This window comes from Camelus dromedarius, chromosome 8 (genome assembly GCF_036321535.1).
Source record: "Camelus dromedarius isolate mCamDro1 chromosome 8, mCamDro1.pat, whole genome shotgun sequence".
In the NCBI taxonomy this organism is placed as follows: domain Eukaryota; kingdom Metazoa; phylum Chordata; class Mammalia; order Artiodactyla; family Camelidae; genus Camelus; species Camelus dromedarius.
In genome coordinates this window covers 73754733-73774148 of record NC_087443.1, presented here as the reverse complement: position 1 = coordinate 73774148, position 19416 = coordinate 73754733, and the positions used below count along the sequence as shown (strand labels likewise).

Sequence of the window (19416 nt, the reverse complement as noted above, 5' to 3'; positions counted from 1 at the left end):
TTCATCTGAAGGCAGCCACGTCCACTCCTTTTGGCTGAGTATTTTCATTTTTACCTCCATGTCTTTGGATAACATACTTGAATTGCTCTCATTTGATGTTTCCGCTTTAGGCGTTTTTTATCGACTTCACACTGAAGAAGATAAGACTTTAGTCCTACTGCCCGCATGCGCCCCTTCCATCTTGCATCCTTCCGGTGGAGTTTTATCGTGGTTTTGATTTGATCGATATCCACTTTTACAATATTATGATTTTAGAACATAGCGAACTCATGACTGTTTCCCCTGGGGTTGATATTATCCTTTTTCTTTTTTTTTAAATTGCATAATACACTACATTCTAACCACTAATTTAAGATCAAAGTCATAAACAATTGTCTAAATGTCCTCCCCAAAAGCCCAGATGCATTCAGTACTCTTTCAAGTTCATCCTCCCAGGAAGCTCTCTCCCAGAGCCGTCAGCTGGGCTCCAGGCTGGCCTGGTGGTCCTATGTGCCCTGCAACCAGCCCTGGTCCTGGCATCTTGTACCAGCATCCTCAGGGCTCCCTTCACCACTCTCCTGCATTGGCTTCTGCTCTCTGTATTCCATGTCTTCCTCTTCTTTGATTTACAGCCTTGTTTGGGGGAGAGCACATTCTCTGGTATCTTCATAAACAGGGTGCCTAGAAGGTAAGTTTTTTGAGATTTTGCATGTCTAGAAAGTTCTTTCTTAGCACAGCACTTGATTGATTGATTGATTATCTGGTGTTTTCATCTGGGTTTGCCCGGAAGCAGCTCCTGAGATGAAGACATGAGTGCAAGTAGTATCTCTGGGAGGTGATGCCAGGAGGCACCAGCAGGGGGAAGGGGAACTGAGCCAGGAAAGTTAGGGTACCTCCGCAGGGGTCTTAGTGATCAGCTTACCTTGTGGGCTTCTGAGAGGCTGCGTGGAGCACACCTAAGAGACATCTCTCCTGAGAGACAAGAAAGCCCATTCTCAGTCGAGAGCTGCTCCTGGGGCATTAATTCCCCACCAAGGTGACCAAAAAGGCCCTCAGCCAGAGCCATGGGCAGCCCTCTGGTCACTGTACACATATCCAGGGAGTGCTGGGGAACCTGGGAGGGGCACTGACAGCCTTCAACTGAGTGAAAGAATTAATTGGAGGGATGTGTCATATTCATGTTTGTTCCCAAATCCCCTGTTAGGTGATTAATAATGCTAATAATAATAATATATTTATTTACAGAGCAAATGAATGAATGAACAAATGAATAAATGTGTCCTGTGCAGCCACCTTGTGCTGCAGATCTCGGGTTGGAGGCCCCTCCACCAGGCTAATGAGAGCCCTGGAGGGTGGGGACCCCGACCATCCCATCTCTATGTTGTTCTCATGCCTCAAAGTACTACGATGTACTGATTGTATACACATGAGTGTCTCCACCTTGGTGCTTTGTCATTATTTTTGAAAGGTCTGTCAAATGATTTAAATGGAAATATTCAATTAAAGAAGGGAAAAAAATGAGTTGTTCAATAACATGAGGAGGGCTAATATTTTCTGATGTAAACACCCCTCCCTTGCAGGTCACAGCAAGTACTACCTAAGGGCATGGAGACAGTCAGCAAGAGTTTTTAGGAATGGCCAAGTTGCTGCCCACCCCATTCTCCTCTTCCTTGCTTTGTCACAGTATCTGAATGTACCTCATGAAACCACTTCTTGATCACTACATCTTCAGAGGGGCCCTGTGAGCATGGAAAGATGTCCTCTCCTCTGGGAGGATCCATTAAGAAATTGGCCTCCACTAACACAGCAACACAGCCTCACTGACCTCAATACCTGGAGATGCATGTGTCTCAGCCTAGACAGCGTTCTCAAAATGTGGTTCCTGGACCAGCAGAACAGCATCACCCGGGAACTTGCTAGAAATGCAAATTCTCAGACGTCATTCTACCTCTACCAAATAAAGAACCCTGGAGATGCAGTCCAGCAATCTGTGTTTTAATCAGCCCTCCGGCGATTCTGACACACACTTGAGTGTGAGACCCACTAGGCTGGAGCATGAGTCCCTGGAAGGCGAAGATCACACTGTGCATTTCTTTATGTGCTTCTATGTGTCTGGCACTAGGGGTGCTCGTATGTTTGTGCAATTAAATTTTATGGGTGAGTTGAAGAGATTAAGAATTAATCAAATAGCACTCTAAGAGAATAAGCCATAAATCTGTTGACCTGAAACAAGCAGACTGCCGAATATTTCTCCAGCAAAAATGGGTTTATTCTGGATCAGCAGAGAATTACAGTTCGGGGTCTGCAGCCCTGGCAAGCCACGTACAAGGCCCCGCATGGCAAGGGAAGGAGAACGCTGAGAGGGGAAAAGGAAGTTGGGAGGATACAGTAAACAAAGAGCCCATGGCTTTTCGTTGGCTGAGTCCTTGCCAGGAAGGAAGAGGAGTCTTTCAGAGTCTCAGGCTCTGCCATCTTCACAGGGCCCAGCAGCGCCCCCTTCTGGTCTTTCAACTCTATTTAATTGCGTTTATTATTTTTACAAACCTCGTACACCCACTGATGTAAGCAAAGCAGGGAAGCAAATATTGAGATGCACTGTCGGGCAGAGGATACTGAGAGGTGTTGGTGGAGTAATGAGAAAAGGAGGGGAGGATGGCAATGCTAAAAACAAACTTAGCCTGCTAAAAATTTCACCTATGATGCCCCAGAACACCTGCATCATTTTGGTTTGATCTTATTAAGAAAGTGTGACACAGACGGAGAGAAGAGTAAAAAAAAATATATATATATATATATATATATATATATATATATATATATATATATATATATATGCAACATACATTTTCTGTTTTCTCTCTGCAATTTTTCAAAGAAAGGACTGTACTCATTTGTGCTCTGACAAGCACACAAAGATGAAGAAGCCATGCCCAACAGCTGCTGTCTGTGCTGTTGACCCTGGTTCCTGCCCATTTGGAGGCTGGCCATGGTGGCCTCCAGACCCAGCCTTCCACACAGTCTGCACCCAGAGGTCAACCAGCACTCTGATCCATCACCCTTGTCTTTAATGTCCTTCAGCTGCCTGCAGGGACATTTATTATTGATGGCCCTGGGCAGGCAGTAGTTTGAGCCAGAGAGGAGCGAGTGAGGACAGAGCAAGTTCCTGCAAAGGGATGCAGCCTTGAGAAGGGTATAATGAAACATCAGAACGCATCACTCCCCTGCTATAGTAGCCAGAGAAGCGTTTGTACCTCAGGTTCTTCCCGGTCTACTTTGCAGACAGCCCATCTGAAAGCTGGGGATGTACACAACCCATGGCTCCCTCACTGTGGAAATGCAAAGAAAGAGGAATTGGCAGTTCACAGCGAATAATAATGATCATTGTAGTAACAGCTAATGTCTGTGGGCACATGCCAAACACCAGGCACGGTGCGGGGCATTCACACACCCTGACTCATTCCGCCTTTACAAAGTCCCACGTTTCTTCTAAGGTGAGGACCCTTGTCAAGGTCATGGGGCCAAAAGTGGGGGAAAAAATCCACTGGATTTAATGATGGAAGGACAGCAAACATTTTCCAAACATGCGTTTTGTTGGAGAGCATATGATGATAAGAGAGCTTGTATTCAAATTCTGGCTCTGCCTCTTAACCCCTCTGTGCTTTTTTTTTTTAATCAATAAAGTTGGAGTCATAAGGATATACTTCATATGGAAATGGTCAGGATTAAGTAACACAAAGCACACAGAAAGTCCTCAGTAGATAGCAGCTCCTGTGATGTGCACTGAAATCCTGTATCTGCTAGCCTTTTAATCTTGATAGCAACTCTGTGAAGTAGGGAGATTACTATCCCCATGTTCTAATAAAGAAGCTGAAACTGAACCAGAGAGGAAGCCCATAGGGCTGGAAGAAGCCAGCGAGGGGCTGTGAACTTAGGCTGTTAAAGGACCTAAGCCCACATTCCTAATTAAGCTTTTCCCACCTCTCCCCGCTACCTCCCACATAAAGAGACACAATCAAATACTATACACAATCAAATACTAACAAAATTACTTTCAGAAAATGTAGTTTCCTATTAGTTCAGGTCCTCTGAGAAGCAGGTACCAAAATGGGATTCGATGTGTAAGAGATTTGTTGGGGAAAATGCCCAGGAGAGAGATAGGGAGAGAGCCGGAGGAGGCTGGGAGAGCCTGGGTCACTACATGGGTCTGACCAAGTGGAGGGGAGAGGCAGATGGCAGAGCCATCCTAAGAAAGTTTTGGCGAGGCCAGTGTAGAGCCATGATGCCAAAATCTCCTGTCAAGGATTCTTGTAACTCCCAGGAACGGGTCTCCCTTAAAATTCCTACCAGGCTCAGTCATTGGCCAAGAACAGTGTGTGGAAAGCACGATGCAGACGGGGAGATGGACTTCAGCTGGGACCATCACCGACTATGCTCCTGGCAGCTGGAGCTCTGAGAGATGGGTTTTCACAGCCATCATAATTACCAATTAAAGGCAAAAATATCTGGTGAAATGTTCTGTAGGAAGGCACTCAGCTCTGATTGAGCAATGTTTTGATGCCACATTTTATAAATTAAGAAGTCAGTTCCCTCTTAAGAGAAAAGCTCTCTAGAACAAACGCCTCTTCCTCCAGGCAGCCTTCCCGGGAAACACAGGTCAAGGCAGGTGCCTCTGAGTTCCCCCACCCTAGGGCCAACGGCTCTGCTCCACCGTTGTCCACATCTGCCTATGCCCATCTCACCCCCTTCTCTGACTTAGATAACCTTCTAACCCTCTTCTCTGAATGTCTTTTATATTTTATGACTATACCAGGCTTCTTATTAGCTTTTGAGGAAAATGTCCTGATTCCTGAAGTAGCCTAAAGATCTGAGGGGCTTGCAAGATTCCTTGGCGGGGAGTGTGTGGGGGGGTGGGATTTATCAGAGAAGTTGAATATCAAGTGTTCTGTGAAGTTACTGAATATTTTATTTTCAAATGTGTGTGAGCATTTTATTTCTATCCATTCCCTTCCCCCATTTTCACCTTCCTCATCACCCTCAGGTAGTAAAATTAATCCAAAGTGCCATCAGGAAATGAAGAATGGAAGACAAGTGGATGCTTCTGCGTGGGGATTGATTCCATTTGTTCTAACCTAAGCTGGTTAAAGGAAAGTGTAAAATAGAAACATAAGTTGATTTACAATGTCACAATCTCTAATCCAATTCCTTTAAGTTTTACTTAGTCAAACACTGTGTTGGGTGGCCTTTAACCTGGATCATGGTTGCAAAATAGTGTAAATCACACTTGATTACCATTTGCCTTTTATGTGCATAAAGCTTCTCTTCTTTCTCCAGTTCTTGTATGTTCTTTTAATACAAAGTTTTCACAGTTTCATCTAAGAAACAAGTCTCTATTCTCAGTCACTCAGTGGATATGTGTTGTATGCTAAATTTCTATTTGCTAACTTTTTTTTTTTCCTTTGAGCAAACCTGTGTAGGTTTGCAAATTTATTCATACCAAACTCTGATTCCAGATCTGCTTGCTAACTTCTAATGGCTGGAACAGTTTCCATCTAGACTGTATGTCACTCAGGGAAGGGACTGTATGCATCTGCGTCACTTCCAACACTCAGCACAGTGGCTGGCACAAGGTAAGTGTGTCAAGCATTCTTTGTTGGAATGAAACAATATGCCTCTTCCAGGCACTGAAGCCTGTGGTTTGCAGTGAGTCCCAAACCTTGTCTTCACGGAGGTCAACTGTTTGGATGGAAAAGAGAGGCCAGTGACTCCAGTTTCAGCTAGGGTGGTGTGTATAACCAGAGAAGCACCCACGGGTGCTAAGGGCATGAAGGGTGGGTGGAGACCCAGAGCTAAACATGAAAGACAGGTAGGAGAAGTGACTGTCCTCTGTCTCTTTTGCACCCGCTGGGCTTTTTAACACTATTTTGTGCTGCACACGTAACTCTCCTTTCTCATCCACTCTTCCTCACTAATCCATTTAGTAAGCTTAGAGAGCAATAATCTTAACCTAAAAAACAAGAATCTAGTTTAAGAAGCAAAGCAGTCATTTGGGATCAACGAATTGCAATGCAGGGTACACAGATTTGGGTAGAAACCCAAACAGTGTCCCAATTACAGGAGAGGAGCTCAGGGTTTTCGCGGGAAAAAGAGGAAGACAAGGTAAGTTGTTTTTGTAAGAGTTCACTGGCACAAATGAGGTAAAGCTTGATTTGTACGTCGTTGGCTGGTCAGGTGAAGGGGTCAGTTTTATCAGGACTTTCAACAGGCTGTTCTTGTTTCTTTGCTGACTTGCTGGAATGCTGGAAGTTTGGTCCAGCTCAGAGGTACAGAAAACAGGACATGTGAGGCAGTTCCTCGGGAATGGATGCTCCAGTTCCACTTTAAATGGCTCTACTCACATCATCTGTTATAGTCTAAATGCTCCCCAGCTTGGGAAAAACGTGTAGAAAGTAATTTATAGTCGAGTGATCATCGCAGCATCTTGGGATCCCAAATGTCCTTTCAATCGGCAACGGTTAAACATAATGACAGATTCATTAATTAATTCACTTCGTCATTTCTCCAGCTAACACTGACAAGCATCCGCCGTACGTCAGGCCAGGTTCTAAGCGCTAAAGAGACAACGTTGAACAAAACAGACGTTCCTGCCGGCAGGCAGCTCACACTGTCTGCCTTTTACTCACTGGTAGGTGTTGTCTTTTTACATCCTAAATGGAATCTGATTCTTGAATGTCTTTCAAATCAAGGCCAAATGGGGAAAAAAAAAAAAAAGCAAGTGAAGTGTCAAACTGATTTCCACTTTCCACTTGAAAGTTCCACCTAATCCGCATTTCCATTTATGCCAACATATAATTTTAATAATTACACCAAATACAGCCATTCGTCAGTATCTTCTGGAGGTCAATAACCTTTCAATTACTGTTAGGGCTAAAGACTTAATAAAGATTTAAGACATTCTACCTAGTGTTTTTGTGGGGAGTGAATCTTCAAATTGTAGACTCAACTGGAGGTTAATTTATAGTTGAGTTAACAGCATAAAGTCGAAGTGTTAATTTTAAATTTTTCTTTGTAATTTTAACCGGCAATTTAGCAAGGGGTTTCTGTAAGTACGGAAAGACACAAGGAAGAAAGAACTGAAGGAGCTATCCTTAGAGGCCGCAAGTGGCAGGCTTTTCTTCTGAAAGTGAAATTTAGTCCCCAAATGAACATTTCCCAAAAGAAAATTTAGTCTTGTTGCCAAAGGTGAAAACACTGCAGTAGCAGACATATAGTACCAAGAAGCACAGAAAGGGACAGAGGTTAAACACACCATCCGGAAGTACCTGCTCAAATTACTCTCGATTTAAACTTTTGCTACCGCTTCCTGAATAAATGCCTAAGTGTTATTGTGGCTAATATTCTGCACCAGGGCTTCTCAACCTCAGGACTATGGACATTTGGGGCTGGATAATTCTTTGCCGTGGGGGCTGAACTGTGCGTTGCAGAAGCTTTAGAAGCCCTGGCCTCTACCCACTGGATGCCGGTAGCATCCCCACCACTCTCTCACCCCATCCTTCCACTGTGACAACCCAGACATTGCCCAATGTCCTCTTGGGGGAGGAGGACAAGATGGCTGAGAAACATTGTTCTGGACAAAGACTTTGACTGTCGTCTACTTGATCTTTGCAGTTGCATGTCCTACTGATATGCAGAAAATAAGGAGTTGGACAGATGCATAAGGAGAACTGGCTAAAAATGTAAGGAAAAGCCAAAATACAGCCCTTTTTCTGCCTGCTGAGTCATGGGCCCTGATATGGGCCTCTGTCCTGGAGGAAGAGAGCTCTTTAGAACTCACATACAGGCGCCTTGTGGGTTATCTTTCATTAGCAAAATTAAAAAGTGATAGGAAGACTAGAAGGTCAGGTGCTAAACTCATCTAGTCCAAATTCTTCCATCTTACAGACTGGAAAACTGAGGGCCAGGGAATTCTCGGAGGATAACTTTGAAGAATGTATTCAGCCTCTAATTCGGACAGAAAACTTGGGAAGAGAAGAGAGAATTTAATTCTACTTTGGGAGCTTGACCGTCGAACAGGGAAAAATCTAAGATACGGTTTGGAGAAGGGCCTTCGCATGGGTCAGGGAGGAGGCACAAGCCGCTTGACAGGCAGGTGCAAGGCAAAGAAGAGATAAGCCTTCGTACGAACGACGGTGGAGGCAGGAGGAATGGAGCGCGCTTGGCCACACAGAAGACGTCCCTAGAGAAAAGCGTGCTGGCGCTCCCTGCTGAGCTGGGACCAGTTCAGAACCAGGGCCAGGCTCTGATTCATCTTCGTGGTCTTTGGGCTCATTCCTGGTTCATACTGGCACAGGGCAGAAGCACAACAAAGTATAACCCGGGCAAAGAACTGCTGACCCCGGAGACCACTGAGACAGCAACAGGAAGCCTTCCTCGTGGAGAGGGCAGGCGGTCCAGGAGGAGAGGGAGTGCTCCAAGAAGTGACTGCTTCAGTCCCTCTGACCCTCGGAGAGGTATCCTCCCTCTGTGAGGCGGCATGGCTTATCATGCCACGCTCCCTCCTCTGGGTGCCCCACCCACCAAAGGTGATATGACAAGTTGTATTTTCTGTCTGCCCTGGTGAGCCTGGCGGCACCCACCTGCCCCTGGACTCACCAGCTGGAACACAACCTCCCCAGGACAAGCAGGACTCTGGGTCTCTGAGCCCACAGACCTCCTGGAACCTCAGCACGTGGGCATCTGGCCCCAGCACATGGGGGTCCCTCTGCTCATGCAGGTCAACTTAACCTTGGCCAAGGGCTCAGCTCCTCTTACAGCCCCAGTGAGAATCCTGGCCAAATGCATGACAGGTTAACAGACGCTGCAGGGAACAGCACACAGACTCAGAAACTGCCATCGACGCACTTTTCCTCCCGGGGCTTCTGGCTGCAACCCCCACGGAGGGTCTCCTTTCTCCTGCCCAGGGAACACCCAGTTACACTGCTTTCTGTCTTTCCTGTACCCTAGCGGTGATATTCAAATATCAAAAAGCAATTCCAATGCACCAACTAATCAGGACAGGTGCCTGGAGGCCCCCTGCTGGGTCAGGCGTCCCCACCGTGTCAGTTCCCTTCAGTTCCCTATGGTTGGATTCCATGGAGGTCTTGGGGACTGTCCCCACTGGCACAGGAGTATTTCAGGGTTTTAACCCTGGTAGGGTCTTAGCAGTGGCTACCAGCCCCAGATCTCTCCCTCCTAGGAGTGCAGGTTGGCTCTGCCCGACTCCTGCAAACTCACAGAGGCTTGAGCAGTTTTCAGCAGGTCCCCTAAGGGCACTTCAAGCTCTAGACATGCACGCTTCTTGGGAGGTGATGGGGTCTAGAGGTAATCCCACCACAGCCTCCCCCTGCAGCTTTCCCTTCCACAGAGCACCTGCTGTGGCACTTTTTCAGGAAAAGCTGTATAATACAGCCCAGGCTGCTAACTCTTCTCTTCCGCTGCCAAACTTTACAGACGTTTCTGTGGGATCTGACTCTGTAACAATCCATAAGGCACCAACTACAGCTCTAATTAAATTGTAAAAAAAAAAATCAATCCCGCCACCAGCATGCAGCTGGGGAGGGATTCATCTCCTGTGACGTCCCCAGTGGGCCATAACCCTCCTCTCACTGCCATGGCATGTGGCAGAGGGCACTGTGTCAGCAGCACGGAGCCCAGAGTACACCCCTGCCTGGCTGTTATTTCCATGGCACAGGTTTGGGAATTAGTCATCAGAGCTACAGTGCCAATGACATGAAAAAACAGTCCACAGGGTAAGTGTTGTCAGGATGAAAGATGCTAAGGCTGGAGCTCAGAGAACTCGGCAGTGAGGGTGTTAAGATTTGGTGCCAGGAAGGCACTGGCCAGTGTTGGGTTGCGATTGGGCAGAGGGGGTAGGAGACCTGAAACCAGGAGAATGAAGGAAGGAAGTGATCCAGGCTAAAATGGAGACAGAACCCCCAACCTTTCAGACCAGTATTTTCATTGGTGTGGAGATTGCCAACCAGACTAATTAATTAAATCTGCTGGACATTTAAAATTTGCTACATATCTGCTTAAGTTGTATGTGTGTGTGTATAATTCTACAATGTAAATTTTATTTTCAATGACTCCATCTGTTATCCTCATAAAATTCTGGAATTAAAAGGAATCTCTTTGGATATCGTTAAGATGAAGTGATAAACTGAATCTTCATTTGGCCCAAGTGCTGGGCAACCTGGACTGGAAAGATCTGGTGACACGTGCCTCACGCCCTCTTTCTCTTTTATGTAGGTTCAAGGATGCCCCATCCCCCAACGCCCCCAAGGATATGTCCACCTGGAACCTATGATGTGTCCTTATTTGGGAGAAGAGTCTTTTAGAAGTAATTAAGTTAAGGACCTTTTGATCAGATCATCCTGGATTAGGATGGATGCTAAATCCAACGACAAGTACCTTTAAAAGAGATGAGAGTGCTCGCTTCAGCAGCACATGTACTAAAACTGGAACGATACAGAGAAGATCAGTATGGCCCCAGCGCAAGGATGACACGCAAATTCACGAAGCATTTCGTATTTTTCAATATCGCTAATTATCAGGGAAATGCATATCAAAACTACAATGAGGTACCACCTCCCACCAGTCAGAATGGCCATCATTCAAAAGTAATGCATGCTTGAGAAGGTGTGGAGAAAAGGGAACCCTCCCACACTGATGGTGGGAATGTAGTTTAGTGCAGCCATTATGGAAAACAGTATGGAGAGTCCCTAAAAAACTAAAAATAGACTTACCATATGATCCAGCAATCCCACTCCTGGGTATATATCCAAGGGGAACTCTAATTCAAAAAGATACATGTACTCCCAATGTCCATAGCAGCACTACTTACAATAGCCAAGACATGGAAACAACCTAAATGTCCGTTGACAGATGACTGGATAAAGAAGTTGTGGTGTATTTATAAATGGAATACTACTCAGCCATAAAAAGAACGAAATGATGCCATCTGCAGCAACATGGATGGACCTGGAGATTGTCATTCTAAGTGAAGTAAGTCAGAAAGATAAAGAAAAATACCATATAATATCACTTATATGTGGACTCTAAGGGGAAAAAAAGACCCAAATGAGCTTATTTATAAAAAAGAAACAGACTCACAGACATAGAAAACAAACTTAGAGTTATGGGTGGGGGAAGCATGTGGGAAGGAATAAACTGGGAGAGCAAGATTTGCAGATACTAACTACTGTATATAAAACATAAACAACAAGTTTATACTACACAGCACAGGGAACTACATTCAATATCTTGTAGTATGACATAATGAAAAAGAATATGAAAATAAATATGTATACATATGACTGAAACATCATGCTGTACACCAGAAACTGACACAACACTGTAACTGACTATACTTCAATTTAAAAACACAGAAGTGGACCAAAAAAAAATTAGAAAGGGAGAAAAAACACAGAGAAGAAAACAATTAGAAGACAGAGGCAGACATTGAAGCTATCGGTCTACAAGCCAAGGACAGGACCTGAAGGGATTGCCAGCAGCCACCAGAAGGTAGATGAGAGGCATGGAGTGAATTCTCCCCCAAAACCAACACTGCCAGCACCTGGATTTCAGACTTCTGGCCTGCAGACCGACGGTGAGAAAATAAATGTCTGTTGTTTTAAGCCACCCAGTTTATGGAACTTTGTTATGGCAACCACAAGAAACTAATCTGCATGGTCATTAGTGACATGGTGACATGGGGAGTGGCATCTAATGCTAGTTTTAGAGCCACAGTAACCTGGATTTGGATTTGAATTGTGCTTCTGCCATTTTCTGCATATATGACTTTAGATGATTTCTCAACGTTTCCTTCTGTGCAATGGGATAGTAAATAATATTTGCCTTACAAAGTTATAACAATGAAACGAGATGTAGCCACAGAGCACCTGGCACACAGGAAGTACTGGATAAGGTTTAGGTTATTATCATGACCTATTATTAGAAGTTGATTGGACACTCACGTTAACGACAAGTTAGAAGGAAGACATGAAAGGACAGAAATTACTTTTGAAGTAGGCTTTCCAGCAAGAGATAGCGGCTCATCTTCTGGGAAGAAGAAGGGATAGAGGACATTTGGGAGAAAAACGAAAGAAGAGAATGCATTGGCTGTATTTGAAATGAAGAGAGGGGAAGAGAGGGCAGAGGAGTAGGCTGGGAAAGGCACAGGGGGAGGACGGGTTTTAAAATAAAACAACACTTGCTATTTTGGAAGATGAATGGAGGGTGTTGCTCAGTGTTTAGGAGGAGGATGGAAATGGAGAAACTATTCTTTCAGAGAGCAGAGGGAGAGAGGCTGTAATTATGAAGGGGGTGTATACATCCTGCATGCTGGGCGATTAAATAAACATGCTTTATGGAGAAAATGAGTAGGAGAGGCCCAAGGAAGGGTGAATTTCCTAATCAGGATGCCACCAGATAACAGAATGGGTACTTGCCCATCTCTTGGGCTGGGCATGATCAAAAGTCACAGAGGGATTTCCAGGCAACTGCCCAGAAGGAGGGAGAGAGAACTGCCTAGGAATTGTGTTGGGCAGAAGTTTAGAACATCCCCAAAAAGGATACAGAATATGTTCATCAGGTCTCATCATGATTGAGCTAGTCCTGGAGGTGTATTTTTGATAGCAGAGAAGGTGGAGTGTGTTCTGGGAGGAAAGAACAGGTTGGGAAAAGATAAGTGAGTGAATCAAAAGTGGAAGGGGTTCAGGAGGAGGGCACAGGTGTGCAGGGTGTGTACAGAGGAGTAGCAGGAGAGAGAGAGAGGCACCACCACTTCTGAGCAAGGGGGTTAAATCAGCAGTGCTCAGGAAGGTCAAATAGGCAGCTCTGTGTAGAAAGAATGGGAGGAGGAGCCCTCATAGTGATTTATTAAGAAGTTTAAATTAGTGCCAATATTTAAGAATCAAGAAGTTTTACCTAAAAGCCAGATGACTGGCATCAGGAGAAATCAGAACATCTGGCAATGCTGGGCCCGTATTGCGGTGTAGACTAAGGAAGTTTGAGGTAAGAAGCTGCTGATGCTTTGGAAGGCTCATGTCTCCTTGCCACGGCCCCACCTTACCCACCACTTCAGTCATTTACATGACCTGCTTCGGCCCCACTGGCCAGACGCAGCAAATGTAGATGGCACTGAGGGGCAATGTAATATGTTCCTAACCTCTCTCTTTGCAGGCCCTAGTGCTGAAATGCATCTCTGACTGAAGCAGTGGATTGATAGTGTTATTCAAATCTTCTTTATCTTTACCTTAACTTAACTTATCCTTAACTTTTCGTTTTGTCTAGTGGTTCTATGAATTGTTGAGAAAGGAATGCTAATCTCCAACTACAGTTTGGACCTGTCCTTTTCTCCATTCAGTTCTGTGAGGTTTTGCTCAATGGATTTTTTGAAATTTTGTTTTTAGGTGCATACACATTTAAGATTGATACATCTTCCTGAGAAGCCAACTTTCTCATCATTAGTCTGTTTAATACGGACACTCCAGCTTTCTTGTAACTATTATTTGCAATATATGTATTTTTACCCTTTACTTTTAACCTATCTGCCTTTATTTTTAAAGAAAATTTCTTGTAGACAGCATACAATTGAGTCTTATTTTTTTAATCCACTGTGACAATCACTGTTTCTTAACTGCAGTGTTTCAAACATTTACATTTAATGTAAGTATAGGTAAATTTGGGTTTAAGGCGCCATCTTTCTTTTGTTTTCTACTTGTCCAATATGGTGCTTGTTCTTTGTTTCTGGGTTTCCTGCCTACTTTTCTATTAATTGAGCATTTTTAGCATTCAATTTTATCTCTTCTATTGGCTTATCAGGTATATCTCTTTTTTAAGTTGTTGCTTTAGGATTTAAAATATGTATCTTTAACTCAACACAGGCTACCCAAATAGCATTAAACCACTTCAGGCACAACCTAAGAACTCTGTACTTCCATCCCTCTCACCCCTGATTGTTGTATGTGCTGTTGTGCCATATTTTTCCCCTGCATATGTTATAAAATTAATAATATATAATAGTTTGGTTTAAAAAACATAACTTAAAGTGGGTCACAGATTTCAATGTCAAAACCAAACCCAAAAAAACTTCTAGGAGAAAACATGAGAGAAAATTGTTGCCACCTTGGAGAAGGTAAAGATTTCTCAGAATACAAAATACGCCTATCATAAGGACCAAAACTGATAAATTCACTTTATTAAAATAAAAAACATTTATTCTTTGATAGACACTGTTAAGAAAATGAAAAGGCAAAACACACACTGGAAGAGATTATTTGCAATACATATATATAAAAAAGGACACAAGACCAAAATATATAAAGAACTCCCAAAACTCTAGAAGATAAATAGCCCAATTAAAAATCAGCAAAATATTGAGAGCGCAAACACATTTCACACATACAAATACACACACACACACACACACACACATACACAAACATACAAGAATGGCCAATCAGTAAACAGGGAAATGTGCAGTATCAGTCATGATACTGAAATACAAACTAACGCCACAATGACATACAAATATGACCACTAGAATGGCTCAAATTTTAAAGATTGGCAATCCCACATGTTGATGAGGATTTAAAGCAACTAGAATTCGCACACATCAGCAGTACGAGAGCAAAACAGTGCAATTTAGAAACCAATTCCAAAGGGTTTTTTTAAAAGTCAAACATACACATATCCTGTGACCCAACAATTCTACTCAATAAACAACCCAAATGTCAGCGAACAAGTGAAGGGGTAAATACATTGTGATAGAGTCCTACCATGGAACACAACCCTCCATAAAAAGTAAACAGCATTAAAGGATAAAAAGTAACAGCATTAAAGGAACTGATGACAATCACACCAGCATAGATGTTCCTCACAAAAGAATGCATTTATTGGATTCCGTTTATACCAAGTTCTAAAACTGGCAAGACTAACTATGGTGCTAGAAATTGAATTAAGGGTTTTGCCTGCAGGACAGGGATTGCTTCTGAAGAGGCACAAGCAACTTTCTGAATGATGGAAATGTTCTGTATCTTTATTGGGGCAGTTAGACATATGTATATATTTGCCTAAGCTCATCGAACTGTATACTCCAGAACTGTTCATTTTATCAGTGTAAATTAAACCTCAGAAAAGTTGGTTTAATAAATGTCCCTTCCATCAGAACAGCCTACAGCAAAGATATAGTTGCCAAAGAAAAGACAGATGCAAATGTGTCACATTCGAACAGCAGACAGCAGGACAGGGACTTGTTATTCCCTTCCAGCAAAAGACTAGCATCCTGCAGGGCATCTTAGAACAGGGCAACACTTTCCAAAGAAATGACATGATAAAAGCATGGTCATTTAGAAGATGTGCTTTGAGCAACAGAGTAACTGCACAGACAATGTTCTGTGGCCCTAAGGAAAGAAGTGGATATTTCTACACCGGGAGTGTGGATGGGTCATGATGGTCTAGGGCATAATAGAGGTTCCACTTCTGGGGAAAAGAGTCAAGAAGATGCAAGCTAATTTTTTTTATTATTGGTGGGGGGGGGGTGTATTGTGTGTTTTAATCAGCTTCTTAAGAAGGAAAAACTGCAGTCAGAAATTAGAGCTCACACAGAGCCTTCATAGCCTGGCATATAAGTGGTCTACTGACCTGCATCAAGTTATCCTTCCAGAGTGCAGGTTCAGACAGTCTCCTGGTACCTTCGTGATGTCTTTCACAAGGAGCCACGTATGTAGATTCAGCATCTTGATGGACCATATTAAGCTTATTAAGTCAAGATTCTGAAAGAGTTGCTAAAACCAAGTTACCTGCTACAAATTCTGTCTTACTAAGGCTTCTTTTTTTTCCTGGGTGGTATACAGGATATAAAGGAAAATGTGGATATTTTCTGGTTTTCTCCACGGTTTCAAATTCAGGGCAGACATATCTATAGACCACATTAGCCAGGGACCAGACTTTGTGGCAGTACAGGCATCGCCCCCAGGGTAATTTTCCCCAGGGAAAAGCTTTAGAAAGCTTCCTTAAAGTGAAGATGCTACAACACTCTTCAGCCAGCCTTGAGAATTGCAAATACAGCACAGAGATGGAACCTGGCTTTTACCTTCTTTAAAAAGATGGAATTCCAACACTCATAGCTGAAACTGCGAAGAACTGATAGTCATCATGCAATTCCACCTGACGGTAATTCGTATTTATTATTTTTACTGCTTTGTGGAATTTCTTGGCTTATTTTCATCCTTTGAGCAAACTTCTCTTTATTCTCTACCAAACAGTTTCCCAGTTCCTGTCCCAACTTATGCAAGTCAAACAGTGCCACTCCAGTGGTCCATCCTCTGACACTAGGAATCAGTTCCAAGAGCGAAATACATGCTGTCAAGAAACAGTACATCCCAGCAAGAATCCTGGCACACATGACAGAACAAGATTACAGATGAAGTGGGGGTGGGGGGTCTTCCTAACTGGGAGCTGGGGCAGGAGTACAGCCTAACAAAACCACCTCTAATGACAGCATCTCCCACTGACCTTCCCTGCTACACGAAGGAATCATCTTTCATGTACATCTTGTCTAGGCTAAGGGCCCAGGACAAAGCAATACATAGTCCAAATTAGCACCTGCTATCACTCCTCAGAGAAGAAAGACTGGGACAAGGGTGGGTCAATATTGACAATGGGAAAAAAGGAAGAATTTTTAAAGCCAGACTTAGATGCGTATCAGTGTAGGGGTCTTGGACAGGCAAGCCCGGGGCATGGTCAGCCTGTGCACCTCTACTGCTCTCCCCCCCGGTGGAGTTATTTATCTGACTGTCCTCCCATTGAGGACACCTTCTCCTACCACAGGGTCCTATTTCCCATTCAACTGCTTATTTCCTGATGAACTGTTGGTGGCAGGAATAGTCCAAAAATGCACCCACGGATTAGGAAACTGACAACTTCTATTTCTGGTCATGAAAAACTGGTAGCAGACTTATTGTCCCACCAATCAACCACTAGAAAACCAAACAGAATATGGGAAATGACTGTTTGCAGACGTTGGATCACAGGCAGCATGGGAATGTGACTCCCTAGAGAAGGGAGAGAAACCAGCTGAACAAGGTGAGGTCTACAGTCACCTCGCTTTTCTGCCTGGAGGCACTTTCCAAATCTCAGTGCAGGGAGAGAGATCCCAACACGAACACAGCAGTCTTGATAAATTGAGACAGATCACAGTTCAGAGAGACTGAGGCAGCTTTTCAGGGCAGAGTACTGGAGAGGAAAGAACTATGCCAAGCAAGGGCTCCAGAAGTCTGCGTAGGTAGCCCTTTGAATCACTGGCTGGATGCTAAGCTGTGAATTCTTAGAGTGAAACCCGCAGGACTGGGTAAGGAACAGCAACCTGTGAACTGTGAAGACAATTCCCAGCGCTCACACGGGGCTGGGAGACACTTACTTCCACCAGCCAGAAAGGAGACTCCACAATGAACACCCAGGGTGTTTAACAGCAATTTCACAAGGGCCACATCATTCAGTAGGTCTAAACTTAGAATAAAGGCTACTTTCGGACCACTCTAACAAGGCTTAAACACAAATGATTCTCCAAAGGAAGCGTTTGCTCTTCAAATACATTGACTGCCTGCTAGAGCAAAGTCCAACTTTCTTTAAAGAAAGACAACACAATCCAGTTGCTCAACAAAGTAAACTTTACAGTGTTCAGCATATAATTAAAAAGTAATAAACATGCCGTGATGCAAGAATGGTGGCCTATAACCAGGAGAAAAAAAATTAGTCCATAGAAATGGAGAGTAAGAGCCTAAATCCTTTTGTGTCTCTTATACAAATTCTTCTTTTCAGAATTAGCAACTTATTTTACTCCTGTCAGACTCTTTGAACACAAAGCTATTCTTGTTTATCTACCATTTGATGTGCTTGACATCTAATTAACTAAAAATTTACAAGTCCTCAGAGGCCAGCTGATAGCTTCTGCCTTGAAAGAAACAAAGGCTGGACTTGCTTGGATGAGATAAAGAAAAGTTGCTCACTCACAACACATGAGAATAATGAATACTAGATAAATTCTTTCCAGGAGGGTAATGCACCAATTTCCTTTTCAGCTTCTCCAGGCTTTGCAAAATCGTCTTCTATTCCTATTTCCCCACCTCCACACCTGTTATTATTTCAAAGCCAATGAATGAGAATGCACAAGGCAAATATGGGCAAGATCCCAAAAGATGAAAGTAAGGAAATGCAAAATGAGACTCTATTTGGATGGTACCTTGGTTTTTTCTATTATTCTTGGGGAATTATGCCAAATTATTTCTTTTCTTTAACAAGCGTATTAAAAAGCAACCCAACATTCATTAACTATGATTTTACAAATAGCTGCCTAGCATAGCCTGCAGAAAGTGACAGTCACCAAGTACATAGAATACAGTGTGCCAGGAACAGGGGAGAGAAGGACATTTTTTTCCCATCTGGCCTTCAAAGTAGTAGTTCAGGAACTTAGCTTTAGCTTAGCTTTAGCTTAGCTTTATATTTAAAAAAAAAAAAAGTGATCAATTCAAATTTAAGCATTTACTTTGAATGTCACCCAGCCCCAACCACCACCACCACCACCACCACCACCACACACAAACAAGGTCTTGATATTGTTGTAGATTTGAGTGTGAAAGCAAATCTCTAACAATAAGAAGGATGTTTGTCCACTCTTTGAGTTTGGCTAGGCTCACTGGATTGCAGGGCCATTCAATAGTTCCAAAGGTTATTATACCATACGTCCTGGAGGTGAAGTGATTTCTGCTGTGTCCCTGACTCATGTCACTGTGTGGGTGGCGGTGTTCTGGCCAACAATGAGCATCAGAATTTGGGATTGAGTGACTTTTATAGCCATCTCACTAGGTTCTGAGAGCTCTCCAGGGCTGACAGCACAGGGCTAATTAGAAAGGCAACTCAAGTAATTGACTAGGTAATGAGGGGAAATGCCTGTGATTTAACTTTCACCTACTATTGTTCCCCATGGGGCTTTGGAGGGGAAGTAATCACCTCCTCATTACTGCAAAGTGTTACTTGATGTGTGTTTTGTTGTTGCTGCCGTATTTGTTCCTTCCTCTGAACTCTGAGTTACAGGCAGACCTCGCTGTTTATTGTCCTTCACAGATTCTGTGCTCTTCAGATTGAAGGTTTGTGGCCACCCGGCCTCAAGCAAGTCTATTGGCACCATTTTTCCAACAGCATTTGCTCACTTCATGTCTCTGTGTCACACTTTGGTAATTCTCACAATATTTCAAACTTTTTCATTATTATTTTTGTTATGGAGAATCTTTGATCTGTGCTCTTTGATGTTATTATTGCAAACGATTACGACTTGCTAAAGGCTCAGATAATAGCAGTTTTTTTAGCAATAAAGTACTATTTAATTAAGAAATGTACATT

The 19416-nt window shown here is 43.4% G+C and overlaps 1 long non-coding RNA gene and 1 other non-coding gene across 2 annotated transcripts in view; one reads left to right on the top strand and one right to left on the bottom strand.

Annotated features, from left to right (window-relative positions):
- Positions 1-19416, bottom strand: part of LOC135321845 (uncharacterized) — a 40046-nt gene that overhangs the window by 13708 nt on the left and 6922 nt on the right. The gene's annotated exons all lie outside the window — the stretch shown is intronic.
- Positions 10443-10549, top strand: LOC116156170 (U6 spliceosomal RNA). Its single transcript, XR_004140016.2, has one exon. It is a non-coding gene; the product is annotated as a U6 spliceosomal RNA (small nuclear RNA).